This window comes from Corvus kubaryi, unplaced genomic scaffold (assembly GCF_017639235.1).
Source record: "Corvus kubaryi isolate FWS band 111438036 unplaced genomic scaffold, C.kubaryi_AGA036_p1.0 132, whole genome shotgun sequence".
In the NCBI taxonomy this organism is placed as follows: Eukaryota; Metazoa; Chordata; class Aves; order Passeriformes; family Corvidae; genus Corvus; species Corvus kubaryi.
The window spans coordinates 5712251-5725036 of NW_024580666.1; positions in this window are offsets into that span (position 1 = coordinate 5712251).

The following is a 12786-nucleotide window of genomic DNA, read 5'->3' on the forward strand; positions in this document are numbered from 1 at the left end:
GCCGCCGCTGCGGGCGGAGCGCGGCTCCGCGGCTGCCCGCCGGACCCGGCGCCGTTGCCAAGCGACGGCAGCCGTGACACAGGGAAACTGCGGCAGGGCGGCCACCGCCGCCCCCGCCACCTGCGCACCTGCGCCCGCCCGCCGCCGCCTCGCCCCGCACCCCGGCGGCCCCGCCCGCGCAGGCTCCGCCCCGATCGCCACGACAACCCCCGCGCTCCTTTCCGCCGGTACCGTCCTGGCGGCCTCATCCTCAGCCACCTCACCTTTGGGGTTTTTCTCCTCCCAAAGTTTGCCGGAATGCCTGGGGAGAAAGCGAAGAAGCAGGTAAAAAAATGAAGCAAGGCGATGAAGAAGAAAGTGACAGCTTTCCATCAATGGTGTCACCCAGAATCTCTCCGTTTCAGCAGAGAATGGGAAACAGCGTTCTCTCTTGAGCTACTTTCTGAAAAGTGATGAAATTGAAGCTATCACCTCAGTGAGACATAATCTAACATGTCCCGTCACACTGCTGCACTTATTCTTGGGAGGAGATTGCTGCTGATTGCTTTAGTCAAGTCTTGTTAGATGTTCACCATGATCTAGAAAGGTAAATCTCAGGAAGGTTTTTCAGTAAATACAGAAACCTCATCCCGTGGCTTGGGATGAATGTACACAGCAGGGTTTGCTGGGGTGGAGAGACCAAATACCTGGGGTTTTGTACAGTAGCCTTAAAATTCTCTTGAAGCTGGAGTGTTACCTAGCCTGAGCCAAATCAGCTTTCTTCTACCTCTTTGTGACCTCTTGTGTGGAAGACTGTGGCTAAAACAGCCTGGCAGAAAGCAAAGGGCAATAACAAAAAATTTGTCAAATGTTGTTTTTAAAAATAAAGGTTCCAACACAGGTTGGGAAAATTGTAAGAGTGGTTATGAATATTCAGTTAAATTGTACGTATTCCAGCCTCAGCTATTCTGCAATTCTGTGTTCACCCAGACCGTGCTATTTTGCATCTTTCACTCCAACTATCAGTGCCTGGTTTGAGACTAAACAAATTCTAAAGCTGCACATATGCATTTTAATGTCATTTGCAGTTTGTCTCAGCAAAATCATTTGGGACACATTTTTTAGTACATATATAACTTTTGGTTATGCAACAGGCTTGAAATTTAAGATTTATTATTTAAGAACTTCTTTTAAATGTGTGCTTTGAACAGTCTCAATGAACCCAAGTCTTCTGACATTCAGTAATTTGCTTTGTGTTCAGCCCAGGCTATCAGAGGAAACCAAACATATCACATCTGTTTCCACTGGAGACCTGTATCACATCAATAATGCAGCATCACCAGACTCTCCCTGAAAGGCTCCTGTGTAAAAGAGAGAGGAAGAACAAGACTGATTTTTTAAAGGGCAAAGAACTCTTTTCCCTATCTGAGTCATATTTTCTATTTCTGTCAAACCAAACCATTCTATTTAGCTATCTTCTTTATACAACAGCCCTTTTTTTGCCATATTTTCATTGCTAAAGTTTTGAGTGATTGGGCTATCATCACATTCACAGTTTTCAAATAACTCTCAGCAAAATGTGTTGTAGGTGAGGCCAAATCCTGGAAAACAAGAAATATGTTCTTGGATGAAAAGCTTCTGAAGGTGTTGTTCTGTGGCAGCTATCAATGTAATCTTAATTTGCTCTACGTGTTAAGGACCAGTTGTACGATGGCAGGCTGAATCCCTCACAGCAAACTACTTTGCCAAGCTGTGTATCCCTACCTATCCTACAGATTCCTGTCATTGGAAAAAAGCTTTGGGGGCTTTAATGAAACATTTATTTTATTTTTAGTTGATATGGATTTTTATGCTCCCACAGGTCCTCTCCTCTCCTCTCCTCTCCTCTCCTCTCCTCTCCTCTCCTCTCCTCTCCTCCCCTCTCTTCCCCTTCATTCTAAAAAATCACTAATTTTTAAGCATACACTTGGTTTTGTATAAAGTATAAGATGATAACCTTTATCTGGTCCTTGTCAGGACATGCTTCAGTACATCAGGGCTGCCATCAGTTTTAGTATATCCACTTGAATATGTTCCATCCCAGGCTGGCTGGGCACCCAGGAGATATGTAGCCAAGTCAATATATCTCAGCCCTCAGCAGGCTCAAGGTCCAAAAGCAATTCAAAAGGCAACCTAAAGTACTTGGTGTACTTGTCTGAAATACTGTAACATCTCCTGGTTCCAGACACAAACCTGCAGCTCCCACAGTAGAGACCCTACAAAACAAAATCAGAGAGAATGCCCTTACTTGTTATAAGTGCAACACTAGACCTAGCCCGAAAGTCCATTTTAATTATAGCTTATTTAGCTATTTTTGATTAGCTAATTTATTACAGTAACAAAAACAAAAGCTGATATGCATTTTGTACATATGCTTCACAGTATATTATGCTAAATGCCAAGTCCTGAGCCAAGTTCCTGAGTCTTCATTGCTGGAATTCACAGCTTCATCTTATTTAATAGCTAGGGAAGTTGTAAGAGCATCACTCCAAGCCTGGTCACTGGTCTCAGAGAGGTGAGTGGTCTGGGGTTTTCTTTCTAATTTTAGCCTCATGGACTTTGTTTGTTTGTTTGTTTCCCATGGCAGTAGAAATTCTGATATGATTAATGGTGGAGACTCTGGTATAATTAATGATGATTTGATAACAAATGCAGAAGAAAACAGCAGCATTGAGAATGAACCATGAGAAATCATCCTCACTGAGAAAATATATGTTTGAATTCCTTACAAACTTACCTCCACCACAGTGAATCTGCACTGTGTATTAGATTCGTCCAGCTTATTTGACATGTGGTACAATCAGAGGCAACTTTTCTTTTAATTGTGTAGCAAATCTGGGAATAGATAATCCGCTGAGAGTGAATGGCAATTTGCATGTCTGCTCTTCTTTCAAAATTGATTATAGCAGACATACACATTGCTGGGAACATTTGCCTGGGTGAAGGAGTACACAGCCATGAAATCTGGTGATTGAAAGGTAAAGGGAATGAATGTTTTCAGATGAACAAGCTTTTTCACAAAAAAGAAAAAAATAATGAAAGGAACTAGTAGTTTATCTTACTCCAGTTCTTACTGCCATTCCCCATTAAAAGATATTTTATTTTTGAGGCATTAATTACACTAACCACTTTATAAATATACGTATTTTTAATTGACATCTGGTGAAAGACTTGAAACTAGAGGAGACAGAATGTGAATTGCTCTCGGGTCAGTTGTGACATGTTGCAGGAAGCCTGTGATAGTCACCCCCTCAGGTTATGAACTGTGCTCAAGGGCAGATGTCACTCACTTTCTTTTAGATGTTCTGTGCTTGACTTCTCAGCTGGTTTAAAAAGGAAGCGGGAGCTATTCAGCCACGTTATTTGCCTTCACTTTTGATTTGTTGATACAAGACAACTGCAAGTAACTGCAAAAAATTGTGTGTGTTATTTGTGGACAAAAATACATAAAGGCTAATCAGGAAAACTTCCCAAAGTATTTGCCTGGAGGGGAATACCAGGGCCATATTTCCTCCAAATAATTGAAATTACTTATTTTTTAAATTTATTTTTTCGTGTTGTTCTCCTTCAGCCTCTCTTGCAACTTGACCCTAGCTTCAATGAGATATCTGTGTACAATTGTTTCATGCTTAGGACCTTCTTATTTTCTGAATATTTTTGTTGTTTAATTGAAAATCCACAGAAACTTATGTGAGTGTGTATTTTGTAAGACAAGTACATAAAATAGCTTTTTTTATCTTCAAGCCTTAGAAGCAGTATTTGGAGTCACTGGGACAGCACTAGTCTATGAGAAATAATGCCAAAGCATACTGGACAGTGGGTTGAAAATTTATTTTGTTATATACTATATTAAAAGTACACTACATGCATGCAAAAACACTTTGTTTGTAGGAAGGGAACATTAGAATGAGCCAATAACCTCTGACTCCTCCTGTCTTTATTTCATCTAGGACAGCAGGTGCTAGAGAGATTTTTAGCTTTGGTAATATAAAATTGTATATGTTCAAAAATAAACTTGATCCCAGCGTTTTTGCAATTCTGTGCAAAGGATTTTCATCAAGGAGAAAGATGCTCTTGCCTGTTATCTGCATTGCTCATTGCAAGTCCCAACATCAGAGAGTTCTGGCAATATGAAAACAGCTCAAAGAAGAAGTGGTCTGGGGGGAAAGGTGAGCAGTTTGTCTCCTCCACGTGGGGATAGGACATCCATGAAGTAGAGTTAGTTCATCCAGTCCATGAGCTGGGTTAGTCACCCACAAGGAACCACCATCACACAGACCCTGACTATTTTACAGGTATTCTACAATTTTAATTGTATCAATGGTTCCTCCTGTTTCTTGGGGATGCACCTGCTGCCTCCCAGCATTTCCTCCGGCTGCCGGGGAGCAGGGCTGCCTTTGCTTTATACAGAATACACAATGCAAACATCAGCTGGGGAAGTTCCTGACTGGTCTGGTGAGACACTGGAAGAAAGCAAGCAATCATAATCACATTTGGAATTAATATTAAAATGACTTGCAATAATCTGTGTGAAAGCACAGTCTATCAGTCAGGAGAATGAAACACTGATTGCATCCTTTTTTTTTTAAGAGGAGGTTTTTTCTCGGACCAGCACCCCCACATACTTACATACTTTTGCAGTTGTGTAGGTGTTTTGCCCTACATTATTAAAGGATTAACTTAGCATTTAATAAATTGAAACTATCACAGTATCTTTTTTGTATGCTGTCAAGAGAGATTAACCCAAATTTTTGACCTGTTTTTTTGTTTTGTCGTTTCCCTTCCTCCATGACCTGCAAGCAGTTTTGCACTCTGCACTAGACTTCTGAACACCACTGTGGAGAGACAATAAGTTAACATAGAGTGCTCATGCAATAGAAACAGTTGTTAGGGTCTATTTTTACATTCAGTTTGCCCCAATGGATTGTGAATGCCCTTTAAGACTCATTGCTATCAATATCAGAGTGATACAAGATCTGCCCAAAACCCAAGGTCAAATTCAAGGTTTAATGGCACATCTTGGGAACATGAAGGAACTCAAAAAACATATTAGGACCCTGTTGTAGGAATCCTTGTGTTGCCAGGAGAGTCACCTTGTTTCTGCCAGCTCTTCTGCAGCTTCTCTGCAGAGAAGGGTTTTTGGTGTAAAGTCAATAGCACATCTTGGAGCAGTTCTTACACGTGAAAGGTACTGTTACTAATCAGCACAGGTGTGAACGGCCTGGGGGTTTCCTGTGTGCGACAGGAGCTAAACCCTTCCCAGCCTAAGGGCAGCACAAAAGTCTGCTGTAGAGTTCTTTGAACTCCTCCATGCTCTGGACCCAAGCATGGTCAGCATGCTGATATATTTTCTCTTCAGACACACTTGTGTTTTGAACTATTCTAATTGTCAAAAGTAGCAAAGAATATTTTCATAAATAACAGTGAGCTTTGCCCTACAGTTGTAGAATGGTGATTTAACAGTAATCAGTAGGTGTTAAGTCCTTAAAGTAGACAGAAAAAAAAGCTCAGATTAAGAACTAGAGCTTGAATTTTGTAATTTTACAACACTTAGGGACTCAGATTGTAAGCCATTGCTTATTAAATATAATTCATAACATCTAACATGGACAACTTGATTATTAGTCTTTTGGTATACATGACACATATTGTACCTCTGCTTTTATTTTGAATATTAATGTTGCAACATTCAGTTATGTTAGTCAAATGCCTGGCATGACAATAACTATTCTCAACCAGATTTATAACTCTAAAGGTTTAAAATTTTATAATTCAAATAAAGTACAACTTGGTAATGCTTTTCTGCATTGATAAAAGCGAGCTGAATTTACACAATGTAGTAGATCCACAGGAAACACTGTGGTTTTGCACAAACCAGGGAATATTCATAGCAGAAAGCCAATAGAAATCTTCTTTTCTTTAATATAGGAAAGATTGAAACATGAAAGAGTGAAACTAAATAAATGAAAAAGAATTAGCAACACCACGTGTGCCTGCTGTTACTTTTGCTTTCATTACAACACAACTCTCTTTCCCTAAATTTAAAGGGAAAAAGCAAGGGTGCCTTTCAATTGTACAGTCTAAAATAATATTGCTTGTGCTGGTCTTTTTCAACGCTCCCACTGGGGTAGGTTATGACCTAATTAATCTATATATCTGAAGAAAAGACAATTGTCTTGCCATAAAATTTCAGCAGAGATACTGAAAGGAAAACTGGCCTGTAAGTGCTGGGGGATTAGGTATGTGAGTAAAGCAACAAGGCTTTGGCCCAGCTGTCAAGCACTAACTGTATTGTTCATGTAGCAAGGTAGGAGCTTTGGGAGCTTCTGTAGGCTTGAGCGTTCCTGAAAAACACAGATATTCCAGGCAGAAGGAAAATGTGTGCCTCATCTTGTGATGCAGAACATAGCTGATTTTCAGTCTTTTCTGTACATCTAGTTATTTTTAGAGAGTTATTTGGTTGAATTTCTTTTATAGATATTAATAGTGCAGATTAAGTAATTTTGCCCTAAAGCACTCAAAAAGACAGAACCTGAAATAACATTTAGTTTTCCTGAATTTTATTTGTGATTATCTCTGTCTATTGAACATAAGGGTGGGAAGGGCCTTTTCACATCTTTTTTCTCTCGGCTTGTTTGAATATTTTGTTTGTGAAATGAAGCTTGTCATGCATGCAGGTTAAAAAGCCTCAATAGCTCCATTTACTATGCGTTCTTTTTTTGGTGAATGCTTATTACTCATGCATAGTCAGGAGTATGAGGATCACAGATGCATTAAGAACTGTTTATTTAACTTTTAACTAACTGATCAGAGTGGAAGAAAATATTACACAGGTATTTCCAAGTAACACCTGCAAGTACAAATCAGTACATGGCAAAACAAGTAACATCAGAGCTTCTGATGACGTCTCAACCACAGCCAGAGCACTTACATTCTTCGTTACTTTTGCTTTTCCTAGGGGTCCTCACCACAAAAGACTCTGTTGCTTCCTGTCTCAAATAGAACATATTCCGTCTCAAGTGTGTGAAATTTATCTCACCTAACTTTGGAAGGCTATGACATGCCTACATCATTTCTAGAGTAACGACAGATCTGGTCTTCTCTTTCAGTGGCAGTTTGAGAGGAGTGGATTTCTGCAATTGCTTGTTTCTTCCTAGTGATTATAGAACAACTGAAAGGTTAGGTTTTGATGTTAAATATTTTCATATTTCAGACTTTTCCTTCTGCTTATCTGTAATGTTTACATTACTTCCTCTGGAGCCTTTTTGCATAACATCATAAGAGTTTGGCTAAGCACTAGATCTCAGGGTCATGTTCAACAGATTTCTCTTCTGCATCTCATGATGCTTTCTACATCCCAATATCTATACCACTCAGTGACTTCATGCATCTGTATTTTACTTATGGATCCTTGAGGGAAATCTGCATCTGTCTCTTAGCTTGGCTATTTTTTCTCTCTGTATTCAGAAATTTAATTTATTTCATTTCTGATTAGAAATTTGATTGATGGGTGTGCTGAAGTGTAGACAAAAATTTTTGAGGGGAAGAATGGATAAGAAAAACGCTTCAGGAGAATGGCAGGTTGTTTCATTTCACTGGGCAGCAGTTTGAGAACAGCAAGTAACTCCTGTGTGGATCACATTATAAGTGGTGACTTAAATAACAATAAATAGTTGCAGAATATTTGGGTATAGAAAGACATGTCCTTGAAGTTGTATGATGAGCCTTCTAGCACAGATACCAGAATGAGAGGTGCTTTGCTTACAGGGAAAAGTGGTTTGGCTGCCCTCTGAAGCTCTGCTATCCTTATTTACTGTTGCTCGGTAGGCACTATGCCTGAGTTTGGGAAAGACATTCAGGAGTTCATCGATAAGCTTATGTGCAAGATTAAGCATATCCTTACTCAAAAGGCTGTGATCTTGGAAACTTTTCATGGAGAAATTTGAAGCAGTGATTATTCTGAATTAAAAGGAGTACCAAATGCTAGGTGTGGCCTATGGACACTTACTGTAGTTCTGGCATTCCTCCCATTATCCCAGTTACTCATCCATTTGGAGTCCTCCTTCCACCATTAGCCACATGCTGCTGAGTTGTCAGTTAGCTTGCTAACTATAAAACTTTAAAAAGCGTAAGGTTCATTTTAGCAATAAAGGTGCAGACAATATTTTTCTTTCTTGATTGGCAGAAGCAACATATTGGGGATTCAAATACATGCAGAGATTATGAAATGTTTACAGTATACTGGCTAACTGAGGAGTAAAAGGAAAACAAAATATCCTAAAATATCAGGCATGACTAGTTGAAGAGCATGTTATAGGACTTCTCAAGCACAAGACAAGCCACATTTTCCTCATCTGAAAGGCAACATAACACAGCGAACATAATCTCTGATTAAATTTCAAGTAATAGATTTAAACCCAAAGCCTGGTGAATGGGAGCTTAAATCTTAACTGTTTTATCTTTAGATTTTTGTATTTACATGACTCTATGCCTGCCTTTTCTCAGCCTGAAAGTAGATGATATCAACTTTAGTTAAATGCATCTTGAAAAAGAAAGAATCTGCTATTTTGCTTAAAGGAGAGCGCATCTCTTGGGATGTCATGGTGACAGGATCTACATCTGAGCACCATTACCTGTCTCCCAGAGACAGGTTGGTTCCCAAGGTTCCCACGACTTCATCTTCCCTAGAGGTATCCCATAACACAGAGGACAATGTTGGCTTGCAGCAAATACAATTATTTGATCTCAGCATGTCAGGAAAACATGCTGTTCCTCATTCTGAATACAGAGAAAAATCCCCGACTCCTTTTCTGTTCCTGCGGTTGATGCTTCTCTGTCTCAAATGTCTCAGAGTGGAGAGGCTTAGTTTTTGGGTTTGGTTTGTGGCTGGTTTTGATGTTTTGTTTTTTTATTTTATTCCATTTTCAATTTTTAAAAAGTTTCTCACTATTAATGTTGGGAAAAGTCTTAGTAAGAATATGAGATGTCAAATGGGATTGAGTTGAAACCTGATCCACTGAGTTTAGTATCATCTTTCTCATAAAAGCAGTAAGACTAAACCTGTGTTGTCTTTTTTCCCCTACCCCTCCAAGTACTAAAAAGGTAAAGAATCAACAATCTGAAAACAAGTGAAATAACAAACATTTTAAATAAGGTGAATTACTTTTTTTGTTAGAATAATCATACTAACTTAAACTTTCCAATAAAAGATCACTTTGAAATTGTCAAAGGAACATGGTTGTCTAAACCTGTTAAATAAATTAAAAAAAAATATATGGATATATAGCTTAATAGAGTTTGGGGGTTTTTTGATAGTTTTTAGATAGATTGCATTAAATGAATAACTATCCCTGCTCATGCAGGTGATGAGGCCCCATATTTACCCTGTCTCGCACATCAGCCTGTGAGTGACTAAGGCAAAGATGCAGAGGAATTGTCTGAGCAAACTGAAGGGTCTTGGGGTGAAAGGGATTGATACTCTCATGTGAAGTCTGGGTGGAGTCATACCTAACAGCTCATAAATAGTTGGGTTTTCAATTAATTTAATTGAAATACAGAATAGTGGAGCAAGGCCAATTTGGATAGAATTTCTGATAGATTCTGGAAATGGGAATGTACTAGTTCATTAAACATAGCTATGTTGCAAGCAAATTAAGCTGATTTGGGTTCTTTATCAGTGGAATTAAAGAAAAATGTCTTTCCTGTGTGTTATTTGAGACAAAAAGGATGCAAAAATATTATCTGAGCAAGGAAACACATCAGAAAGCATTAAACTTTGTGGAGACAAGGTACTATAATGAATTTCTATTCTCCAGAGCCTTGTGCATATATTTTCTAGTTAGTGATAAAATAAATGGGATGCTTAGTATTTATGGAAAGGTAATCTGGGGAACCAGTGGAATAGATAAGATATTTCTTTTATCTACTTTTCACTAATTGATGTGAAAAATCAGGGAATGGATTTTGTTCCTAGTCATACATGTGTAAATCGTCAGTAGTGCCTCAATGAATGATGAAATTGATGTAACAGAAAGTGGCTTTTTTATTTCAGACAAGTGAAACTCAGAACCTGTATGCTCTTAGTTTACTTATAACATCTGCTTTTGTAATTTATTTTACCTAGAGGACAGCTTAAAATGTTGTATGTGACTCTAAGCACTCTAAACTCCTGCACGGGATGAACAAAATTTAAACATGAACCAAACTGATCTGAGGTTATTCTAAGGGGGCTGCTCACTGAAACAGTGATGAAATGAACCTCTGTGTGGTCTATAATTACCCAAAAGAGTGGAAACTTTGAAGCACAATTTCTAGAAGAAATTAGAAGGTGGAATTTGTGTCTCTCATCGAACCATACCTGGAGACTGCATAAAGCCTTTCCACCCCCTGATGCTGGCAGGCCACCTCCATCTGCAGAAAGCCCAGGGGGATCCACACTGTGATGAGACCCACATGTTGCATGGTCCTGGTAGACTACAATCATCCTAAATCTTCTGCCACTGTAGCCTGGAGGCAAAGTCTATTTTAACATGGGCTGTGTTGCTCTTTAGAGCTGTTGTCAGTGAAGTTGCAGACAGTTTGTGACATGGGAAGTGATGAGTTTCAAGTTTGTTCCTCCACAAACAATTGAATCACTTCAGTGCATCAGCATGAAGAATTTCATATATAGATATAATGAGGATATCACGGAACTGGCAACTTCTAATCCCACTCTCACACTTGTCTAGAGGTGTTGTTGTTAGCTCCCACTCATAGAAACATATCCAGCACTTCATATGTATTTTACATGAAAAGAACTACAGACATGAAGTAGAAGCTGACTGGGATTGCAACCTAAGTTTCAACCTTGACAAGACAAACTACAAAATCTACTCATAAAGCGGGATATAATGCCAATGGAAAGCTGCTGTGAAGGTGTTCTGGGATTTGTCTGGTAAGCCACGGCTGGAATTAATCCTAGTAAACTAGGAAAAACTAGATGTAAGGGAAAAATTTGTTTAACCTTTCATGAAAAATGTCAAAATACTTTCTTAAAACACTGTCTCGAAAAATAGAGAGCACGGTCATATTTTTTCTAATACTTTTCTTCTTTAAATCTTAGATTTAAAAAAGGATTGAAGTTTGGAAAGTGGCTAAACCTTCTTTTGATAAAATGCTTACATTTTTTAAAAACATAATTGTATCTCCAAGACCTCTTCTAGGCTAGCATCTTCTGAAGAAAATGTGACTGCTCTCTATATTGCTGATAAACATAAGAGTCAAGCTTCTTTTGAATCCGTGAACCAAAACGCTCATTCGCAGCCCCCAACTTAAACATAAGCACCCATAACCATTTAAGTCAAGGGGGTTTGTCTGGGTATTGTTCATATTTGTTTCTGTGGGACAAGCAGAAGAAACAGAGTGTGCCTCAAAGTAGCACAAAATGAGCAATCAAAGCCAAGGGACACAGCCTGAATAAACATTGAGACTGTGACCCTGAAATGAATATAAGCCTACAACACAGCCTTAGAGTTAACGTCAGCTGGAAAATGGTCTGGAAAGAAGGCAAAAGTGCTAGTTTCCTTCCTTCAAATACCTGTTTCATGCTTTCCAATATAATAGCTAGGGGTCAAAGAAGGGTCTGTTTGTTTATTTAAGGAGAGGAATTTTTATTTTGAGGAAAGGAATACTCAAGATGTGACATAGAGCCTTTAGGCTAACATAGTACCCTCCTGAATATGCTGTAATAATGTGAGATTTTATTACTGAATTTGGACCATTCACAATTAGGAACCTGATACTTACCTTGTACATATTCTGTGGTTCTTTTTACCAACATAACTGGCGATACTCATTCATCTTCAGAAGGAGACAGGAAGGTAATTATTACCTCAGCTCTGAGATTATCCTTCCAACTTTTGCCTGGCTGTGGCTATTTGCCCTAAACACAACAGAGTAAATAATACGTTATATTATTGCAAATGATTGCTGGACCCATTTCATAAAGGCATGGGTGAGTCAAAATTAAGCAGCCTGGAGCTGAGGTAAATATAAATTGATTTTTGAAAAATAATGCATGACATGAAATTTCAGGTCCTGACCTTGAATAAAAGGTTATCTCTCAAGGCAAGGCTTTTTAAATCCAAACAACTTTTACAGACACTGGCATTTTAATAAGATGGAACCTTACTTGTGGAAACTAATAAACATGTGGCAACAATGACCCTGCCATCAATATATCAGATATGACACCAACTGATGTATGTGGGGGACACTGGTAAAATGACAATATGCCAGTCTGAAAATCTACTTGCCTTTCAATCCATTTGTATTATTCTGTTTGGCTGTTTCAAGTGATGACAAACTGAGCCTTTTTGCAGCTGAATAGGTATTCTATGGGAATATTCCTTTATAACAAATTATAACTCAAATTTTGTGCTTGGCTGAAAATAAGCAATTAATCATGGTGGTCATTTGTCACAGGCTCTGTAACTTTGGAGAAACAAATCTTCATATTCAGAGATGCCTGGAATTTGCTCATACACTTTAGCTGTTTCCACTTACATTTTTTTGACAATGTTGCTGTCCTTTTTTTCTTTTTTTTTATATGTAGTAAAGAGCAGTGGGAGTCCAATGGCTATGAGGTGAGGCAGGTCATGAACTCTGTGCTTTCAGAATTCACTGTAATAGTGAAAAAAAATCTCAAACCCCACCGCTTTTTTTTTTTTTCCCTCCATGGTGTTACAAAGTGTTTGAAAATGTGATGAGAAAGAGCCGTGGAAGTGGGCA